Raw genomic sequence first — 23,727 nt, 5'->3', positions numbered from 1 at the left:
ATCTTTCTGATTTTAAATGATCTGCTGAAATATCAGTGTCTGAACTGAACTCAATTCTCCATACTTTGCAGGAGAGAATGATACAAAATTGAGATAAAAACTGGAAAATTTTATCTTCAAAAATACCCTGCCTTTTATAGTTAACTGTTAGCACCAATTTTTATTTTTTTATTATTATTATTATTTTTTGTCTTTTTTTAGGGCCGTACTCGTGACATATGGAGGTTCCCAGGCTAGGGGTCTAATTGGGGCTGTAGCTGCTGGCCTACACCACCACAACCATAGCAACTCCAGATCTAAGCCGCGTCTTTGACCTACACTACAGCTCATGGCAACCCGCTGAGTGACGCCAGGGAGCGAACTCACAACCTTATGGTTCCTAGTCAGTTTCGTTTCTGCTGCACCACGGTGGGAACTCCAGCACCAATTTTTAACCCTCCGTTTAAGACATTTGCTTGAAATACATTGAATCACTAGAACGAGTAGCACGGAAAATACCATCTTCAGATATTTCCTTGCGTTGATTTTAGGGCCTCTTCTTTGAGAGTGTAGCTACGTTAAAATGCTGAAATTCGCTTTAACTGCATGCTTACTTCTTGGCTGACATGATAACAGTTACAAAAGGGCTTCTTCAGATTCTTAAAAAAATTGATAATATCACTGTTTGCTGTGAGATGTAGTTAAAACATACTCAGTGACCCTGATTGCAGATGGTAAGATAGAACCATTGAGCTACTTACAGGACCAAGCACTGGATTGGGACTTTACAGTGTTGAGAAAGATGGGGCTCACCTCTGAATACAGCATATGCAGACGGAAAATTATAGCCAAGGAGCAGAGTGGAGAGTCAGTGAATAGAAAATGCCTATGAGGATAATCAGGAGTAAGGGGGATTCTGGCTGAACTGACTTACCAAGGTTCTTTGCTGAAAACAGGCCAAAAGGACCAGACATCAGGTATCAAGGGGGATGAGATATCTAGGGTGGGGGATTGTGGCTAAACTGATTTAGCAGGGTTGTTGCTAAAACTGGATTTTGCGAGGAAGTGTGCAGATGGGCCCAGGAGAAGGTTCAGAATCCTGACTAAGGTTTGGTTAAGCAAAGAATCTTTGTCCATGTGTGGCAAGATACTAATGAATCAGTTCACTTTGTTCTCATTTTCGGTTACAGTTGTCAGAGTTTTAATGTTTTGTTTTTGGTTTTAATTGATAACATATATTTCAGTTAATTGCAGTGTTTTTTCTTAGCTTTTCTATGTTCTAGACAAAATTTATGTTTAGGGGAAAAAGCTTAAACTAATTGTTCCTATTGATTTTAACTCCTTTTTACGGAAAGAACACTTAATGTTTAACAAACATATTTAACTGAAAAATTCATGCTTATATATAATTCCTTTCTAATTGAGCTCTAAATTTAAGGTATATCTTTCTTACCTTCTATGCCTCTCAAACTCATCCTATAGCCTATAGTTCAATAGCTCCTAGTCCACTGCCTCTTTATCAGAGAATTGCATCTCCAAAACATCCATTTCATTCTGTTTTTCCCTGAATGCAGTGTTCACTTTCTCCCAACAGTTAAAGTCATGGAGGAAATGTTGTTTTCTCTTCTATCTTTATGTATTCCATGGGCCTCAAATGCACAGAACCAATAAAATAATAATCCTTGGCTCCTGTTACACTGTTATCTGTCAGTGAGTGTTTCCATTCTTTTCTATAGCTCGTTATTTATTTACATAGTTAAAAATTCCGTTCCTGAGTGCCTCCTATGGGTTATCCTGTTAAGATCACCCTTCACGAGGAGGGTGCATGAGGACTAAGAGTGCCAGAACTTGAGATGTTGGGTGGGCACTTCCCATTACGACAAAGCCTGTTGGGAAGGGTGAAGAGAAGGCACAGAACTACTCACAGAGAGTGAGTAGTTTGACCCAAGCATAAAGTGGGCTAAGAGAAGTAGGACGAGACCACATTGTTAATGACTGTGAATTTCAGTCCAAAGAGTTTGTATTTTATTACATGGGTGGAACTTTTGCGCACTTAAGTGACCTCGTCCCTTTTGAAGCCTAGGACCATTCCCTCCATCAAGCCCTGCTCCCTGGTAAATGGGAGAGATGGGTATGGATATGGTAGAAGGAAAGGGGAGGGCGGCCTTGGAAGTAGTAAGATCTTAGCTTCTCAGGAGTTTCAGCACATTCATTTATATTAACTTCCGGTAATGTTGATTGTCTGTGGAGTCATTTTTTATTTTATTTTATTTTTTTATCATAGCTACTTCTGACATTGTCTCTTTTGATTTCTCTAAGTTCATAGGTATTTACTGAGGTGAGAGTGAACTGATTCCCTAGTGTTGGCTCATTATAATCAGTGTCAGCCAGGGCCCGAACACAGTGCATCTAAGGGGATCTGCTGCAGCATTCGCAAGCTATTGGCATTCAGAATACTCAGTTTGCCGGAACATTTAAAATGAAGTTTAAAAATATTTGTCTTTTGCTGCATTTAAATGTTTTAATTGTCTTAAAATGCTTAATAGTCTGAATACTAAAGTGCCTGGAGAGCATTGGCAAGGAATGGTAAATAAAACATATGCCCCTACTGTGATTTTTTTTTAAGTTGTTTTGTTTATGTATTACCAGAGAAATTGGATGTTTTCCAATAATAGTGCTACCAAGTAGACATCCAAGGACTATCATTTTCGTGAATCCAGCATGGAAAGGCAGGCTTCAATTTTTTCATTAAATCAAATTATTCAGGGTTCCTGCCATGGTGAAGTGGGTTAGGAATCTGACTGCAGTGGCTCTGCAGAGTCACTGTGGAGGTGTGGGTTCAATCCCCGGCCCAGTGCAGTGGGGTAAAGGCTCCGGTGTTGCCACAGCTGCAAGTGTAGATGGCAGCCGTGGTTTGCACTCGATCCCTGGCCACGGGTGCGGCCATAAGGTGAAAAGGAATTATTCTGTGAAATAGAAGCCACGTGTTTTAATTCTGCAGTCATTCAGGATCTGCCATTATAAGGATTTGTGCTGAGAAAGAAGCTAAAGAGCAGGGTTTTGCAGTCTCCACACTATGGACCCTCTGGGCTGAGAGAATGTTGTTATTCAAGGATTGTCCCATAGGTTATTGAGCAGCATCCGTGGTCTCTCCCCAGTGGATGCCTATAGTGCCCCTTCTACACCATTGCTACATGTCCCTTGAGGCACGACATCGCCCCCTGGTTGAGAACCACAGGTACAGAATGTAGCCGAAACTGCTATTCTTATTCTCCAGACACTTCCAGTCAGGCCATTTCATGACCCAGATTTTGGAATGCAGAATCCTCAGCTTTGACTCTTGACCCTGCCAGTTACTAGTCACGTGCCCCTCGGTGAGTTTCGTCACCTCTTTGAGATGCACTGTCTTTACCCTTATGGACACTTCAGGGAATGCTGCTTAATTTGCAGGGTTATCGGGAAGATTTTAGAAAAGTCAAGAAGGTTATGGATAACATACGCCAATATGGTGGCCAACCTCACGTTTCTGGCCACAAGGGTGCTTATGTCTGGCTTTGACTGCTTTCTCTCTGGTCTCAGTGAGATCCCTTCTCCAATTCCACTGATGCCTCCACCTCTGCCCTGGTTGCGGGCCCCTTCCTTAGGAATTTGATTTTGTGATGTGTCTCTTCAACATCCCCTTCTTCCTTCCACATAGGCTCTGTGGGCTGAGATCAAATTGTCAATATTAAATGAGATTATACATGTGAATCATGCAGTCGAAAAGGAAATCTACCAATAAAGTAGAAAACCGAGGTCAGGCTCAAACAGTAATCATGAATCCCGTCTCTTTGCAGGATGGGTAAAGGCTTAATGTTACATGTTGGCAACTTAAGTAGCTTTCCTGTTTCTCTCACTCTGATAATTCCCTTTTTTTATTGTTGTCTCTCTCTCTCTTTTCACAATATTATTTACTTATATTTCATTTTACTTTTATGTGTTTTTTAAATTACAGTTGATTTATAATGTTATGTCAGTTTCCGCTGTACAGCAAAGTGAACCAGTCATATATACACACACATTCTTTTTCTCACACTATCTCCCATCATGGTCTATCCCGAGGGATTAGATAGAGTTCCCCATGCTGTACAGTAGGACCTCATGGAGTAATTTGTATCTGCCACCTCCAAACTCCCTGTCCATCCCACTCCCTCCCCGTCTCCCTCGGGAGGGAGTCTGTTCTCTTTGTCTGTGAGTCTGCTTCTGCTCCTCGGAGAGGTTCACTTGTGCCTTTATGTATTTACTTATTTTCATTTTTGGCCTCCCCACGGCCGATGGAGTTTCCGGGCCAGAGATCGGATCCGAGCCACAGTCACGACCCATGCCACAGTTGTGGCAACGCCAGGTCCCTAACCCACTGTATGGGGCTGGGATTGAACCTGTGACCCAGTTGCTCCCAAGACGCCGCTGGTCCTGTTATACCACAGCGGGACCTCTTGTGCCGTAGTTCAGATTCTTTATCACTGTGATGATATTCAGTTAATTAGACAAGGAGTAAACATGTTGTATTAGTCAAGACGGCCTAGGTCATGCCGTGGTAACAAACGACCTTAAGATCTCAGTGATATAACGCTTATTTCTGGCTTCTGGTACCCATCCGTCTTGGCTTTATTGGGGGTTCACCTCCACGTCATCCTCATTCAGGAATCCAGGCTGATGGACTCCTCAGTCTTTGGAGCATCACTTCTCATCCTCGCTGGCTGGAAGGGAACGTGGTGACTGGTTCGTGATCTCTTTAAGCAGGGGTTGGCACCGAAAGTTCAGTGGGCCACATCTGGTCCACATCTGTTTCATTAGAATACAACTACCCTTGTTTGTCTGTGTATTGTCTTCGGTTGCTCTTGCATTGGAAGGGCAGTGTTGAATCGCGGTGACAGGTTCTATGTAAACTGGAAAGCCTCAGATGCAGACAGTGTGGCCCTTGACAGCAGAAAAGTTTGCCAATCCTGTCTTAAAAGGGTTCGGCCCAGAAGTAAACATGCCATATTTAATCTTATTCCACTGGTCCTAAGAAGTCCTGTGGCCATGCCTGTGGATGTTTTCTTCAAAAGAGAAGCCTGGTCTTGATCATTTACTGAACCCACCTAAACTTACAGTTTTGCCCAAGGGCATAGTTGCCTTTTCTTGCTTTTCTTCAGACTTAGATAGGGATAAGCCTCAAGAGATTTACCTGCAGGAAGAAGCATATTAATAATAAAATCCATTCTGTCCCTTTGGTGGGTGCCACTGATGGAAGACATCAGACTTTTCTCTTGCAAATAGGCATGTGGGAAACAAATACATTTGGGAGCGGTAGACATACAATTACAAAAAAGATTCGTTCTTCCTCTAGTTTTATTTCTAGTACTGATGAGTTGTCTGTGTCAGTCACTTTGGTTGCCCACACTCTGACCATTTCTCCTTCCTTCCTTGCTCCTAGAAGTAGGATTTTGTTAGGGCAGCACCTTCCTTCCTTCCCTGTGTTATTCCCACCTTCCTGCTTTGATCACCATCCTGTGATGGTGTGATATTTTGCACTGCAGCAGCTGTATTGTGATTATGAAGCCACAAGCCAGATGGTGAAGAGTGCACATGCTAAAGGGACAGAGTAGAATTCTGGAAAGAATAAGGGGTTCCTAAAAGTATCATTGAGCTGCCAGACCGACTCTAGAATCACAAACTCTCAAACATCTTGGGGAGAAAATTAAATGCTTCCATTATTTCAACCTCTTTAACTGGGTCCTCTGTAACTTGCAGCCCCCAAATCCAAGCTCAGAAAGTGTGCAATTGAACATTCAAGTATTTAACCATTTTCAGTGTCCAGTCTCGAAGTCTTTATTGGCAAAATAGAGATAAGTACATTATCTCTTTCTGAGGATGAATTTATATAATGTATGCATAGAGGGCTGCCTCCACCATAGCATCCTGGCCACCCTGCATTGTCTCCACAAGAGGCCATGCAGGCAAGGCTCAACCACAGTTTGACCTGAGTCTTGGCAGCACACCCTGTGACCTCTCAGGGATGTGGCAAGATGGGAGTTTTGTGAAGACTGTCACAAGTCTGTTTCTCATCCTCCTCCCTATTTTTTTTTTTTTGTCTTTTTTGTTGTTTTTGTTGTTGCTATTTCTTGGGCCGCTCCTGCGGCATATGGAGGTTCCCAGGCTAGGGGTCAAATCGGAGCTGTAGCCACCGGCCTCCGCCAGAGCCACAGCAACGCGGGATCCGAGCCGCGTCTGCAACCTACACCACAGCTCACGGCAACGCTGGATCGTTAACCCACTGAGCAAGGGCAGGGACCGAACCCGCAACCTCCTGGTTCCTAGTCGGATTCGTTAACCACTGCGCCACGACGGGAACTCCATCCTCCCTATTTTTGCGGGAGGCTCGTGATATTGTGGAAGGCTTCCAGAAGGCAGTTTATCATCTCTCTCTCCAGTTCTAGTGTGGTCTGGGGTTTTCCACTTTGCCCTCCCCTTTAAGGTACAGCTCCAAGCCCTTTGTGTAATTCTCTAAGACTTTTTGGCTCCTCTACCACAGAGAGAATCACCTTCGAGTCATCTGTCATCTGGTCCCTTCTCTGATTCAGTGTCATCTTGAGGGTCCAGAGACATGTGAAGGTGGCACCATATTGATTTTGCTTTCGCTATGTAAATAATACAGTGAATCCATTTCTGTTTACTGTCTCCTTACTGGTCAAATCTATGGAACTGCCGTGCTGCCATTTATGGATGCTTGCCTGGCACAGAACAAGGACTCAATAAATGTTAGCTAGGCATTATAGTAATATGAATAGTATTATTATAATTATGTTTCTGAACCTCAGTTTTGTTTATATAAAATGGGGACTACATGGGAAGGAAAGTACTTTTAAGCTCTTAAGTGTCACTTATAAAATATTTGTATTAATTAAATATTTTCTCAGGTTACTGGAGGCATCATTTTTTTCATGCTTTTGATTTATGACATAAGGAAATTATAATTTAAATATTAAACTCTATCACATTGGATTGTACAAGAGACTTCACTTTTCCCGAGAGCCCCAAATTGTGTGTCTTCAGACTAGAGTCACATTGAAAGCTTTTATCACAGCAGTATATACTTGTTCTGATGTGTTGAGATTGGCTCAAGTTAAGGAAAATCAGGTCTTATAAGAGAAAGCAATTGATCCTTCTAACCTGCTTCTCTAGGTCCAACACTCATTTCCAGCCTCAGAAAAAGGTATCATAGTCTGCCTGTTAACTAGGCTATGTACAGAGCTGCAGTTTTTGAATTCTTTCAGGGTAGCTTATATTTCAGAATTAGTTGCTTTTTATTAACATTATTTGCCTAGAACATCTTTGAGTTGAAACTTCAACACCTCTGTGAAGTAGAGCCTTGGTCTTAAAGATGATAATACCTACTAGAAGATTGGTTTAAAAAGAAATTACTTCTTTTCATCATTCGAACAAAGTTTTTTAAATTATAGTCTAAAACCAAAATCCACTTTTTCTGATATTTCAGAGTTAGATACCTTTTATTAACATTATTTGACCAAGGTTAATTTCTGTCATATAATTTTATATGTAGTGGAAACCCAAACTCCTAAGCAAGAAGGGAGAGAACCCTGAGAACAGATAATGGAAATAGAGTAACATGTGGCTAGTTCTTTGTAAGTTTCTCTGTGTTTTCTGGGAAAGAAGTGTTAATCAGTTGTTCCAACAATGTGTTGTCTTTATTAAGTGTATTTTTACTTGAAGACATATGTTTATATTTTCAAACATGTTTCATTTTTTCTGTTAAGTCCCCTTCAGCCCAAGAATGAAAAAAAAAAAAAAGAAAGAAAGAAACTATTTTTATCACTAGGAGCTTGATATTGTGCAAACATTATTTTGTCTGCAAGAAAATGATGTATTTTATTTATATATCACTGTGTGATTTTGTAGCTCACAAGGCAAACTCAAGCCGTTTAATCAATGAAACCAAGGTGAGTGTTTTGTGTAGAATTTACCACTCACTAATTTGAAAAATGGTATTTTTATACTACTAACTGACTAACATTAGTAATTAGCATAAATTTAATATTAATGATGAAGCCAGGTTATGGATTGCAGCAGTGAAGCACCTGGTATGAAGCATGCACCTGATAAGAAGAATCTTAGCTTTTTTTAAAAAAGTTGGTGTGATTATTAGACTTTTTTCCATTTATCTGTTAATGTAGGATATGATACCAACTGATTTTCGAGTTTCTAATGTTAAGACTATCCTTGCACTTAAAATCTCTTGGGATTCTTAGTATACAACCAGAGCGTGCACACACACACATTGCTATATATATATTTCATTTTATTTGTGTGTGTATAATTTTGTTCAATTTTTAGTTGAGTTTGACTTTTATGTTTGAGATATTAACGTATGATTTTTTCTTTCTATTGATGTCCTTGTCAGGTTTTTGATTAAATTCTTTCCTCTTTTTTGATTCTCTGTAAAAACTATACATATGTTCTTTGAATCTGTAGATTACATCTGTATCTGAGTGTGTGTGTTTGTGTGTGTGTGTCTGGGGGGAGGGAGGAAGGGGGGTGTGACATACACTTTTTAAGGACTGCTCAGTCTCTTTTTAGTCCCCACATGGCACATTTCATAATCTTCCTCACCTATTTCTCTTCTCTCCCCGCTGCTCCCGACCTCTGACAACTACTTCCTTGTTCTCTGTATCTATAATGCTGTTTATATTCTGTTATTTTTCTCATTTGTTTTCCAGGTTCTGCATATATGTGATACCATGTAGTATTTGTCTTTCTGAGTCTGGTTTATTTCACTTAGCATAATACCCTAAAGGTCCATCCGTGTTCTTGCAAATGGCATTATTTCACTCTTTTTTATGGCAAGTAATATTCCATTTTGTATATATACCACTTTTTCTATTCCAATTGGTCTATTTTTACAGTGCTTGCGTATAGGTATATTTGGGTTTCTGGTATTTCTTATCAGTGCTGCTCTTTTTCAAGGAAACTGCTTATTGGATGTTTTGACAGTTAAAGGCCTAGAGTTAGTCATAATACCTGACCATCGTTTTGTTAATAGCTGCTCTAATTTTAGCTATGTGTCTTTTACATTGTTGATATTTTATTCTTGATGACAGAGATTTGTCTATTTGATTGGTCTTTCCAAAGAAGTAGCTGTTGAATTTGTTGATCCTATTTTACCATTATTTTCTATTTTCTTATTTGTGTCCTTTGTTTTCTTCCATTCTCTTTGAATTGATTTCATTGGTATTTTTTAAGTCGTAAGTTAGGTAATTGGCTCATGAGTTTTTAGCATTTCTTCTTTCACATATTACTTAAGGCCATGTTTCTTCTCTCTGTGTGTTTACTTTGGCTTCATTGCATTCCACAGGTTTTTAAATGTAATATTTTCATTTGATGTGTAGTATTTTCATTCACATCTGAAGATTTTCCAGCTTCGATTATGATTTCTTTAACCCATGCGTAGTTAGAAGTCTATTTAGAAGTTCCCACATTTCTTGAGTACTTTTTATTAATCCCTTTTCCCCTTGATGTTTAGCTCAGTTGAATTGTAGTAAGAGAACATGGTCTGTATAATAATCCTTTGAAATTCATTGAGACTTAACTCTATGGTCTATTTCCTGGTTAATTATCATGTATACTCTATATATTTTAGGTAATATATTTGGGGCATAGTTTTGCATATGTTCATTAGATTAACTTTCTTAACAACTCTTGTTTCCAGTCGGTCCTCTTAATAAAGACCAGACAATATCCAGTGTTTGTGAAAAATGTATAGCGATGGAAATCCTCATACATGGCATATGAGATTATAGAAACAAGTATGACCACTATGGAGAACAGTTTGTATTATCCCATAACACTAAAAATATGTGTATCAAAAGTCAAGAGATTCCACACCTACGTAAATGTCCTAGAGAAATGTGGGCATATATGCATCGAGTTCATGCATAGGAATATGCATAGATGCATTCTTTATTATAGATATGGACTGGGTATAACACAAATGCCCATAAAGTATAGATGAACCAATAAACTTTAGCATATTTATACAATGGAATAATATACAGAAATGCAAATGAATGATTTAGAGCTATTTGGATAATTCTTAAAAATAATGTTGAGTGAGTAAATCCAGATACAAATGAATACAGAAAGCATGATGAGGTTTATACAAGGTCAAACTGGTAAAGGTAAACTATTATTTATAAACATATGTTTATGTGGAAAAGCTCAGTAAAAGCAAGAAATAGGTTTTTAAAAGCATCGGTGTAGTTTTTACCTTAGGGAAGATGGATGAGCTTATGATTTGTAAGGGATAGATGGCAAGGTTCTAGATCCTGATTTGGGTGGTGATTATATCAGTGTTCATACCGTCTACTTATAATTATGGTGTATGCATCTTGAATATTTTGTTTTATATATATATATATATATATATATATATGTTGTGATCCACATGGGTATATAATATGACATAGAGGGAAAACTGTTATGAAAAAATTAAAGTGGTGTGTCAGTAACATGAAGGAGTGCATATGTACATGTACTATGCTCCCAAGAGTGATCAGAGAAGGCATCTTTTAAAAAAGTGATTATTGGAGTTTTCTGGTGGCCTAGCAATTAAGGATCTGGCATTGTCACTATGGTCACGGACGTCACTGCCGTGGCATAGGTATTATCCCTGGCCTGGGAACTTTTGCGTGCCACGGGTGTGAATAAATAAATAAATAGTGATTATTTATCATTGCCCTGTAGAAAGTGAAGAATGGAACCAAGTGGATATCCATGGGAAGAACATTTCAGGCAGAGGGAACTGTGAGTGACAATACTGAGGTGAGATGAGAGTGTGACATGTCCAAGAATAGATGGCAGAGACATCAGTGGAGCCGGAGAGGAGCAAGCACGAGGGAAGTGAGTGGTATGCCATGAAGTCAGGGAGGTAGCAAGGAGCCAGGGCGAGCAGGCCGTGATGGTCCTGGTAGAGTGTGACCTTTCACTGTTTGAATAAGATGAGAAGCTATTGGAGGGTGTTATGTAGGGTATTGATGTGATCTAACTTAACTCTGTATAAAGATTATCCTTGATGCTTTGTGGAGGAAAGACTGTAGGGCTGCAAGGGCAGAACTAGTGGGAGTTGTTTTTTTTTTTTTTTTTTTTTTAAATGCAAAAGCTATTATAGCATTTTTATGCTGATGAGAATGTGTGACATTCTTTGCAAGTTTTAATCTACCTTTATCCACCTTTCTTTAGTTAATTATTACATTAAGACCTGAGTTTTTATCTTCAAAAATGTATATCTTTCTTTCCTCTGTTTTATTCCTTGTTAATTTCTCCAAGCAATTTAAACATACGAATTTGTTTTCTCATTCCTGCTCATGGTAGCTTGATTATACATGCATTTTATAAATATGAGTCGTGAGTTTCTGTTTAGCAGGGAGTTGTAGAAATCTCAAGAGCTGGTTGAGGATGTTTCCATTCTTGTAGAATTTGCATTTGCTTCTACTAATTACCCGAGGGTCAGAACAAAAAGTAATCTTGACTCCTTTAAGTTAATTGTTAGCTTTGAGTTTTCCAAATCTTGGAAGAATTTCCTATTCAAAGACCATAAAGTTTCCTTTCTATTATTTTTGCCTGAAAGTGTTCCTTTTATTAAGGTGTAGCACTTAAAGGGTCTGGACTTTAAGAAGGAATCTTGGGTCTAATTTCTCACCTTGTGTGTAGATAAGCCCGAATAATCTGTTCTTTTTTTTTTCTTTTTACGACTGTACCTGTGGCTTATGGAAGTTCCTGGGCTAGGGGTAGAATGGGAGCTGCAGCTGAGGCCTATGCCATGGCTGCTGCAACACCAGATCCGAGCCGCATCTGCAACCTATGCCACAGCTCATGGCAACACCAGATCCTTAACCCACTGAGTGAGGCCAGGGATCAAACCTGCCATCGTCACGGACACTATGCTGGGTGCTTAACCTGTTTAGCCACAGTGGGAACACCCCTAGTATCCTGTTCTTATAAGGCCATTAATATCCAGACTTCTTGCTAACTAAAAAAATGGATATATAGCTCTAGTGTAACTACAGAGTCAGTTTTAGTTTAGTACTTTATTTTTCATGTGTGTTTGCCATATTAAAATTAGTAATAGCTAGCATTTAGTGAGTCTGGATTATGTAATTGACATAGGGCTCAGCTTTTGAACATGCTTTAATCTCATTTATACATCTGACAAAATTAAGGAATTGCACTATTTTCCCCATTTTAAAAGAAAATTGGGATCAGAAAAATATTTGACTGAGGCTAATAGCCTGTAAATAAATCCTTGTTAGTTTTTTCTTTTTTATTAGATTTTACGTAGTGAAGTCTATTGATTATTACTTTTTTTGTAGTCTTATTAATTATAATTGGCCTATAATAAACTGCAGTGTGTTGTAGGTTTAAATATACAAATGTTCTATATCTTGAGTCAGATTTATCTCTCTCTCATATTTTCAATGCTATTATAAATAGTAATAAAAAATTCAACCTGAGTAAAATTGATTTTTCATATTGACTTTATACATGCCAATATTGACTGATAAATAGTGGTTATATACGGATTGCATGAATATTTTACATGTTGATCATCTATTGGTATATTTTGTGTATTGTTTATCCTAACAATTTGTTAAATTCACTAATTAGTTCTAATATCACTTTCGAGGAATCTGTAGGATTGTCCACATAGATGATGATATCATTATGTCAACTATGATCAAAGATAGTTTTGTTTCTTTTCTAAGTTAGATGTCCTTAATTTTTTATTTTCTTTTTTTGTCTTTTTGTCTTTTTGTCTTTTGTCTTTTGTTGTTGTTGTTTTTTGTTGTTGTTGTTGCTATCTCTTGGGCCGCTTCCGCGGCATATGGAGGTTCCCAGGCTAGGGGTTGAATCGGAGCTGTAGCCACCGGCCTACGCCAGAGCCACAGCAACATGGGATCCGAGCCGCGTCTGCAACCTACACCACAGCTCACGGCAACGCCGGATCATTAACCCACTGAGCAAGGGCAGGGACCGAACCTGCAACCTCATGGTTCCTAGTTGGATTCGTTAACCACTGCGCCACGACGGGAACTCCAATTTTTTATTTTCTTATTGAATTATAGAGAACCACCAGAATGCTCTGGAGTAAAAGTGGAAAGAGTAGACATCCTTGTCTTGTGAATGGCCTTTGTAAGAAATTAATTCAGTTTTTCGCCATTAAATATGATACTGGTTGTAGGTTTATCATAGATTTCCTTCACCAAGGAGAGGAAGTTCCCTTCCATCTAGAGTGTACTGTGAATTTTTTTTTTCCAGAAATTCATGTTGAATTTTGTCAGATAGTTATAATGGCATCTATCAAGATGGTCTTGTGTTAGATATTTTAATGTTAATTACATTTGCATTCCTAGGATGAAGCCTATTAGTCGTGATGTTACCCTTGTTGTATGCTGCTGAATTGATTTGTTGAAATTTTAAGAAATTTTACATTTGTATTTATGAGGGATATTTGCCTATAACTTTATATTATGTATAATATTATAAATGCTATGTTTATATAGTTATATGTATTATATATAAAAATATATATAATATGTAATTTTATGTATTTGGTGTCAGAGTAATACCAGGCTCATAAGATGAGTTGGGAAGTATCCCCTTCATTTCCATTCCCTGGAAGAATTTATAGTAAATTGGTATTATATCTTCAATATTTGGGAGAATTCACCAAATAGTCAGTGAATTCATTTGGACTTAGACTTTTTTTTCAGATTTAAAAAACTATGAATGAAATCTCTCTAATACATATTTGACTGGCATGTGATTATACTTGGTATCCCATTTTAGGTGCAATAATATTTCATTTCATGCCTTTATTTAGGAAACCCAGGTGTGTATTTAGATTTGATCAGTGATTTAATGATAAATTTAGATTTTATAGTGTTTCAGGTTTAATAACAATATAGAAGTTTAAAGACATGTACCTACTCTCAGGCTGCTTTTTTTTTTCCCTCTCTCTAGTTGAGAGATTTGGTTGAATGGCATTTCAACATTCGTCTTTTTTTCAGTGTTAATTGAACATGGTATCCTTCAGGAATCACCTAATTTCCTGTTAAAATACCTAATAGGAATTATAGAGGTTTTCTTTACGTTCCTAATTTTGCTGTACTGCCTTGTTTGGGGCAGGAAATGAGGTAAGGGGCGGGAATTTTTTTTGTTATATTTCTGAAGAAGTTGTGAATTTGCAATTATGTACATTGGGTGGTACCTCACTTTTAAAAGTCTGGTAATAATAATAACCACATTGATAATAATTCCAATGTTTTCCCATAGTTTAAGAAGTAACTCTTCTTCATGATATAGGTCAAGATGAAAAGACTATCCCTTGCCCTGCTTGTCTAAGAATCAGTGTCACTAACAGGGGTAAAAGTTGACACCTTCGAGAGAATCGGCAATTGCACAAATAACTTTCAAATGAGCTCCCATCTAATGGCAAGATGACAGGAATGACAGAAGTGTTTGTTGTGTTGCCGAAATGTGTTATTAAGTAATATTCATTGAAGCAAGTTAAAATATATAGGTATATACCTCCCTCTCTGCTTTCTCAAAGGCATTTGACTACCTTAATATTGACTTTCTAAATAATAAAATAGTCCCTGGAAACTGAGAGTTAACAAAGAGCCCACCTTGTCTACTCTAAGAAATGTACATTGATTCATTTAGTTAAAATACATTGAACAAATGCTGTGTATTATATATCCAGCACTAAGTGTAAGGATTTGTATTTAATATACTCAACAGTCTAAGAAACATTATTGGTTTGCTCTTCTGAAACTTTTTTAAAGTCACAATAAGGGATATAAACATAATTTATGGGGGCAGATTTCTATCCAGGACTGGACAGTTGTCTCTGCATTTTTATCTTAAAATGATACTGTAGCAGTAAGTGATTTTTTTTTTTACCATACCCAAGAATTATGTAGTTATCAACATGCTGGGTCTGAAATGTAGTATGAGGGCAGTGTATGGTAAAGCCTCTGACGACCCAACACCAAAAAGAGTGGAATCAGTCAACTGAATTGTATGGCCATGTGTTGTCAGAATAAGGGAGCCAATTTAACACCATATTCGCAAGTTTTTAAAAACTAAGAGTAGGATTTGTGAGATTTCATTTAGAAAATATTTCTCTTAGTTGTATTTTGATGAGAACATACCATAGGAAATGTTAATACAGAAGATCAGTAAACTATAATCTCTTCGGTGGAGTGACTGCCTATCTTTGTTTCCCCAACCAAACATAGTGCCAGGTACTCACAGTTTTCATTGATTATTTCAGTCACTCATTCATTTATCATTCATTCACTCCTTTCTCAGGGAGATTCACTCCTACTTAGATGAATGCTATCTGTTGTTGGCTCCCGTGGAAACTTATTCTTCTGTACATCCCTGTAACTCATCACACTTGCAAATGCCAGTTTACTTGTCTGCCTTACCTACCCAACTATGAACTCCACAAAGAAGCTGATGAGTGCTGCTGTTGATTTAACTCTTGGTAGATATCAGGTGTCCTGCCATTTTTTCTCATCTGTCATAGCCAGATTAATTGTAAGAAAACCTCTTTGATGGGACTCTTAAACTTTACAGACAAGGAACTGAATTTCACAGAGGTTAGTATCTATTACATTAATTCATCTGTTTACTCATTCATCAAATATTTTTTATGTGCCTGTCAACTCTATGCCATAATTGTGTTAGTCTCTTGGCAATACAACAGTTATGATAAAGCAGGCATGGTTCCTGCCTTCCCATAACTTACTGTTTAATGTGAGAAACATTAAACAAATGGTGAAACAAACTTCTGTGAAATTACAGTGCATATTACAGACTGAAGAGTGTATTACAATGAATCAATATTTACAGGCAGGTCACTGAAATCTTTCCTAAGCAAGAGACATTTCGTCTGAGGTTTGAAGGACACACAGGAAATAGCCAGGCTGAAACATGAAGAAAAAAAGTTTTCTAGGCACAGGGAAAAATATGGCAAATACCAGCATGGCCTAAGTAAAGATTATTGAAATGAAATAGACTATAGGATAATCAAAGAATTAGACACATGTTAGGGTGAATTTTGAAAAGTAATTGTGTGGACAGCTGTATTGCGTATACCATAAGTAAAATTCATGGTAGTGCGAATCTGTGATATAAATAGGATGTTGTATTTCTGTGACTTTGTTGTGAAAATGCAATATAATATGCCTGGAAATCCATCGTGGTTGTTAAAAATCTGGACAAAGCTCCTATGAACCAAAAGAATAAATTGTAAAGTGTTAAATAATGAATTAGCGTTTGTAGAATCAAAATGGAGTGCGAGTCAACATATTGACTTGTCTCTCACATAAGCAGTATTTATCAGAAGCTTTCTATAGAGAAAAAATCCTTAATTTTCACTTTTTTTTTTTTTTTTTTTTTTTTTTTTTGCCCTTTAGGGCCGCACCTGCTGCATATGGAAGGTCCCAGGCTAAGGGTCACATTGGGGCTGCCTCCTGCTGCCAGCCTACACCACAGCCACAGCAATGCAGGATCCGAGCCACGCCTGCGACCTACCCCACAGCTCACAGCAATGCCGGATCCTTAACCACTGAGCAGGACCAGGGATCGAACCCCCGTCCTCATGGGTACTGAGTCGGGTTGGTTACTGTTGAGCCACGACTGAAAGTCCTCATTTTCCCTTTTGAACACAACCCCAGTTGTTGCCTTGCCATTCTTTTTTCTCCCCTTCCCTGTGACATTAGAAATTCCAAGGAGGAGATGTCTTTTTGCTACACTCAATCTGTAATTGACTTTAACATGGCTATTCATCATGAAGATATCTCTGCAGTGGATTTAACAGGCCAGGATAACTAACCGATGAGGGCTGCGTGAATGCGTTTCATTTGTGTTTCTTAAGTTCATGGGCTTATTCAAACCTTTGTGTGCAACTAGACAGCGTGTTGCTCCACACAGGTTGATTGTGTGTGTGCGCAGGTGTGTACTTGTGTGCATGCAAGTATGTGTGCTCTTCTGTCGTAATGGTGTTAAAATATGTTAGCCTGGTGTTTTTTCAGCTGTCCCAAATACCTTCATTCAACCCTTTCAGTGTGACTCATTGCAGATGAGGAAACCGAGGCCAACGTCAGTAATCAGTGCACATCTTCTATGTTCTGGGTACAGTATCAGTCCCGTAGGCTAACAGTTTACTATGGAACCCACCCATTTGCCCTCAAGAGGTAGGTTATTGTGATCGCTATGTGACTCATGAAGAAAGTGTGACTTACAGAGGTTAGGCAATTTTCCTGAAATCTCCTAACTCGCTCTTGGACCAGGTGGGATTAGAAGACAGATGGCGATGCCTCTAAAGTTTACACATGCCCTGCTAGCTTCTCCGAAAACTCACATGGCTGTCCATACGTTACAAAATAGTAAGCAGTGTTGCTGGGACTCTAACCACATGTTGATGATGTCATAAGATGCAATATTAGATCTCTTATTAAATGGCAGTACCATCTTAAGAAACAAATGAAGAATTTAAAATTATCAAGTTTAGATCATTTAAAAGTAATGATGAATGTATTACAATTGGACATTAAAGGAAATTTTAGTTAAATCGCCATACACTCATGAGTTTCCCTTGGTGTATTAAATGTTAAGCAAACGTTGGCTTTTGGTTCGGGATCATTTTATTGCAAGTTAAATAAGCTTCCTCTTTTAGGAACGTATATGGAGTTCTTCCATTTCAGCTCCGTGTATTTGATGTTCTGTGCTCCAAAGTGACCATGTCCTATTAACAGCCCATGATACAATTTTAGATGTAAATCATCAATTTGAATGAACAATAATGCAAATTACTAAGTTGATGAAATAATGTTACGTAACCATTCTCCTTGATTGACATGCATTAACCATTTACCACTGAAATGAACACCATACTACTACTGCTATAGGTATTGTGCTGAGATTTTATCTTCCCCTCATCATTGGTTTTATCGGTATATGTTCCCATTGCACTTTTCAGTCAGGAACTCCTTATGCAGAAGACGACTGCTGCCTTAACATAGGCGCTCATTTTGAGGAGAGCTTAATGTTATCATCTTTCCTGAATCAAAGCATTAGGGGGATACTTAAGGAATATTTGGTGAATACACACAATGGAAAATTTAGCCATTGTAAAGAATTTTGATGCCACAGCAAAAAGAAGAAAGTTGGAAATTTTATTTATTCCAAAATTGTATTTGCAGGTTGATATCCGCCTAGTTACAGATGTGTATGTAAGGAAAGAGTAGACCAACATGAGAACTATGGATAATTTTTATTCTATGCATTATACTTTTTGTGACTTTCCAATGAAACAAATACTACACAGTAAACTTAATTTTAAAAATCTGGAGGGAAATCTCTGGGGTTCTAGTGGTTAAGATTTGGTGCCTTCACCACTGTGGCCCAGGTTCGATCCCTGGTCTGGGAACTGAGAGCCCACATCAAGCCACTGCCTGCCACAGCCAAAAAGAAAAAAGAAAAAGAAAAAAAGGAAAGAAAAGAAAAAAAAGAAATCACTGTGGAGTTGCCTGGTGGTGCAGTGGGTTAAGGATCTAGTGTCGGCACTGCTGTGGCTTGGGTCACTGCTGTGGCGTGGGTTCAATCCCTGGCCCAGGAACTTCCACATGCCATTGGCTCAGCCAAAACAAAAACAAAAACAAAACTGGAAATTGGGTAAAATTTGGAATACTGAGCATAATATGACAACCTGAGAATATAAGTTTTGCTTTAGTAAAGTATTAATAGTAAGAGTCTCACTGGAGATGTAATTTCTATTTTTTATAGTGATAATTTTGGATTATACTAAATCTTGCACAATTTTATTGATTGATTGATTGATGGCCTTTTCTAGGGCTGCACCCACGGCATATGGAGGTTCCCAGGCTAGGGGTCGAATTGGAGCTGTAGCCTCTGGCCTACACCACAGCCACAGCAGTGCGGGATCCGAGCCGCATCTGCAACCTATACCACAGCTCATGGCAATGCCGGATCCTTAACCCACTGAGTGAGGCCAGGGATCGAACCCACAAACTCATGGTTCCTAGTTGGATTTGTTAACTACTGAGCCATGTCGGGAACTCTAAATCTTGCACAATTTTAAATTCTTTGTGGCATTTACAGTGTATCCATTCATGTTTAGTGCTTATCTTATCCAGTGCCTCATCTCATCTCTTAATCTATTGCCTCATCTCAATTTCTATCTCGTGCTTCTGAGAATATATGCTTTCCTCTATTTAACTGAGCACCAAGAACAGCAATTAGATTTTTTATTTTACCTTTTATTGTGTATCTTTGCACATTTGATGCTTTTCAGACTTAAAGGGAATGTAACATGAAGAAAAAAATATCAGGCTATATAAACAAAATAAAATAGTAGCCACAAGTAGGTAGCACTGGTTGCCTTTTCCGAATATAGTAGAGAACATCAAAGATTCACAGAAGAGCAAGGCAGCCCAGATGTGTTCGAATGATGAGTCTGCCGAGAGGGTTAGTGAGTGCAATGCTGGGACGAACAGCCCCACTTAGAATGGCAGGACCTAGAGGAAGGGCAGCTTGTGAGGTTCAAAGCAGGTGCATCCGTGTATTAGGAAGAGCAGCCCTACCTCTTAGCATTTCCTTGTACTTGGCAGCAGTTGATGCCGCCCTCATAGGTTTCTAACATGAGTAGTCGTTGGAGTTAGAGAATGGAAGTGAAGGAAGAACGAAGAAAACAGAGAAATTATACATTCTGTGTACTTTGAGCACTGAGCTGAAATATCTCTGTCCTGCCTGCTAACGGTCAGGGAGGAGGGCGAGGAGCAAACACCAGGAAACCTGGTTCAGAGGCAGGGAGGGGGACCTTGCGTGTGCCTCCAGCCTCACCTGACAGCCGTCCTCTTTGTGTCCTTGTTTGTTGTGATGAGCCTTTCTCTCTGCTTTCAGTTCCTTGAGAACACCAGGTAGTTTCCCAATGCTAGGTTTCTCTTCTACTAGATTCTACTTTCATGAGGGCACTGGTCATATCTAGCTTTTTACACTGTCTCTAACATATAGTGCAATGTCTAGTAGGTACTGAATTCCATGTGTTAAATGATGGAATTTTAAAAAATGTTTTTGTCTTTTTCCGGCCGCACCCAGGCTAGGGGTCGAATCAGAGCTGGCATACATCACAGCCACAGCAACCTAAACCCCAGCTCAAGGCAGTACCGGATCCTTAACCCACTGAGCGAGGCCAGGGATCGAACCTACGTCCTCATGGATGCTGGTCAGGTTTGTTTCCTCTAAGCCATGATGGGAACTCCAAATGATTGAATTTTAAATTCAGCTCAGTGGTAAAGTTTATCGACGTATGTTTGACTCCAATTGTTGCTTTCTACCTAACTTCCAGTAAGAAAGTGTACTTCAGATTTGGCAAAGCAAAGTCAGTAAATTAAATTTGGTAAATAATAAATAGGATAATGAATTAAAAATTTCCCTTTTCGGAGTTCCCGTCGTGGCGCAGTGGTTAGCGAATCCTACTAGGAACCATGAGGTTGCGGGTTCGGTCCCTGCCCTTGCTCAGTGGGTTAATGATCCGGCGTTGCCGTGAGCTGTGGTGTAGGTTGCAGATGCGGCTCATATCCCGCGTTGCTGTGGCTCTGGCATAGGCTGGTGGCTACAGCTCCGATCCGACCCCTAGCCTGGGAACCTCCATGTGCCACGGGAGTGGCCCAAAGAAATAGCAAAAAGACAAAAAAAAAAAAAATTTCCCTTTTCTTTTCAGCTAGTCCAAAAATATTAGAGAGGAGTTTCATAAAATCTGAGATGGACTCTATGACAAGAACTACTTCCTTACCCTTAAATGTATTCCTTGGTCCAGTTGATTTCATAGTGAATTATTTCAAATATTTAAAGGTCTAATAGTCTTGATACTACTTAAACTGTTCCAAAGCTTGGAAAGAGGATGAGAGGTGCCAGTTTTCTTCAGGAAGTTGGCAAAATGCTGAGACTCAAAAAATAGCAAACAATTAGACAATCCTAGAAGATTTAAATATATAAATCCCAAATAAAATATTAATAAGAAAATCCAGTGGTGCATTAAAAGATTAATTTATCACCACTGAACAAGATTTATTCAGAATGTAGGGATTACCAGATACTGGGAAAATATTAATATATTTATGTAATTCACCATATTAATAAGTCATTTCAGATTTTTTTTCATTGTTGATAACATAGGAATAGATGGGTGCTGAAATACTGACAAAAGTCTCATTAAAAACAGAAATTGGGCAATGATGCCAAACTATTATGTTTTCCTGAAAGTTCTAAAAGTCCTAGTCAATGCAAATAGAAAATAGACAAGATAAACAATATAAGCATCATATACAGATGATAGGAATGTATACCAAGTAATCCAAAATTAGAAATCTGCTGAAAAATTGCTGCAGACAAAAAAATTTAGTATGTTGGTTGATCACAAAGTTAATATACAAAAATCATATTTAGAAAATACAATGGAAGGATAGATTCTCTTTCCCATAGTAGCAAAGTGACAAAACAAAAATAAATAATATTAACACAAAGTGAACGGCACCTATAGAGAAAATGTAACTAGCAATGGATTTTCAAATAAGAAGCCAGAAAAAGTAAAACAAAACCGCTTGGAAATTTTGAAGCTCTTTTTATATAACTTGTGGACTAAAGGAGTAACCCAGACTTTAATCATTGACTTTATCAGAAATCACAGGAATTAATCACAGTGCAGTTTAAACCATGGAGAATGTGAAAAATTCTGTAGTTAGGGAGAAATCAGTAGCTGTAAATGTTCTTATTTTAATACGAGAGGACTTGAAAATAAATTTATTCAATTCAAAAAGGTAGGAAAAAATAAAATAAGGATAGGAAGAAGTAAGATTTGAAAGATTCCAGAGCAATTCATTAAATTGAATTGCCAATAGAACAAAATGTTGGAATCGCTAAATAAAAGGATCTGGATTTTGAAAATAGCAAAATGAAGGACAAATTAATGAATAAATTTAAAGAAGCAATAAAAATGAAAGAGTAAAGATATATATAAGATAGGATATTTTTAAAGTTCGGTATTGAAACCACAAATAAAATATGATAATAAGTATGTATTATTTTAGGGGAATATATTTGAAAGCTCTGATTAAAAGGGTTATTTCTCAACAAATATATTTTACCAAAAATGGTGCAGGAGACTTTCAACCAAGGTTATCTTGTAAGTCCATGCTTTTATTTTCTCCTTGCTTCAAACCCCATATTCCTAGAGGTATTTTTATAGTATCACATATTTAAAAATGTTATCATCACTTTAAAAAATGACGTGATGTAAATTGGTTATATAAATAGTTCAGTGGAATATAACTGCTCTTCTTACATATTAAAAATCTTGGTTTAAGAATTATTAAAAACCAGTTTCTCTTAATGACATTAAAAGTCTAAATAAATAGGGACAAATGGTTTGTTTAGGTGTGAAATTTTAACTCCAAAGTAAAAGTCAGTGACAAGATGTTCCATGATACACACTAGTAAAAGCTACCAACCATGCAAATTTTATTTTCCTAATATCTTTACAGAGATATTCTCCAGAGTTCCCGTCCTGGCACAGCGGAACCGAATCCAACTAGGAACCATGAGGTTGCGGGTTCGATCCCTGGCCTCGCTCACTGGGTTAAGTATCTGGCGTTGCAGGTCGCAGACAAGGTTTGGATCCTGCATTGCTGTGGCTGTGGTGTAGGCTGGCGGCTACAGCTCCGATTAGATTCGACCCCTAGCCTGGGAACCTCCATATGCCGCAGGTGCGGCCCTAAAAAGACAAACAAACAAACAAACAAAAAAAAAAAGAGAGAGAGAGAGAGAGATTCTCTGTTTGGGGATTGTATAAAGTATCTTTTCTCTTGAATTGTCCATCTCGCAAGAATTTAGGCACATTCAGTGGGCCTATTTTATCATTTAAAGGATATATACTTTTATTTTTCTTTGCCGTTTCCCCAGTACATTAGCCCTGCTGTGAATGTGCATACACTATGGTCTGATCGGATGGATTAATCATATTAACTCAGGCTCTAAGGGAGCAATTTTATTGTTGCTAATAAATATTCTGGGTTCTAGATCTCAGGCCCGAGGAACTTCTCCTCAAAGGTGTTTTGCTTGAGCTCTGACCCTTTTATGTCATCAAAGAAGCCTCTCTCTTTATTTCCAAGTTTTCTTTCAGCTTCTTACTCAAATTGTGACTGTACACAAGCACAGTAAATCTTAAAAGTTATTCTTGCATCAAAAGAATTGAGAAGTCGTGTTTCTTTCCTCTTATTTTTCTTATTTGAGTACAAATTTAAGGATCCTACCACTGATCACAAAATACTAAAAATGGACTAATCCTAGATTTCTGGGAGCTCTAACCCCATCTTTAATATTTTCTCTTCTCAACACCTTCTTCCCTGCACAAACATAAAGGCTATTTGCATGGATGGACTTAATTAATGGAAGGGAATTGAGTGTTTTGTTGTCACCATCATCCATGCACTATCAACATATCTATTCAAATATATTTGTATTGTTACTTCAAAGAATGTCCCACTTCGTAGGAAAAATTCATAAGCATGTGATACAGAGACTGGTAGACCAATAATGTTTCTGCCAATATGTGTATACTTA

This window comes from Sus scrofa, chromosome X (assembly GCF_000003025.6).
Source record: "Sus scrofa isolate TJ Tabasco breed Duroc chromosome X, Sscrofa11.1, whole genome shotgun sequence".
In the NCBI taxonomy this organism is placed as follows: domain Eukaryota; kingdom Metazoa; phylum Chordata; class Mammalia; order Artiodactyla; family Suidae; genus Sus; species Sus scrofa.
This window is presented reverse-complemented; position numbering follows the sequence as displayed.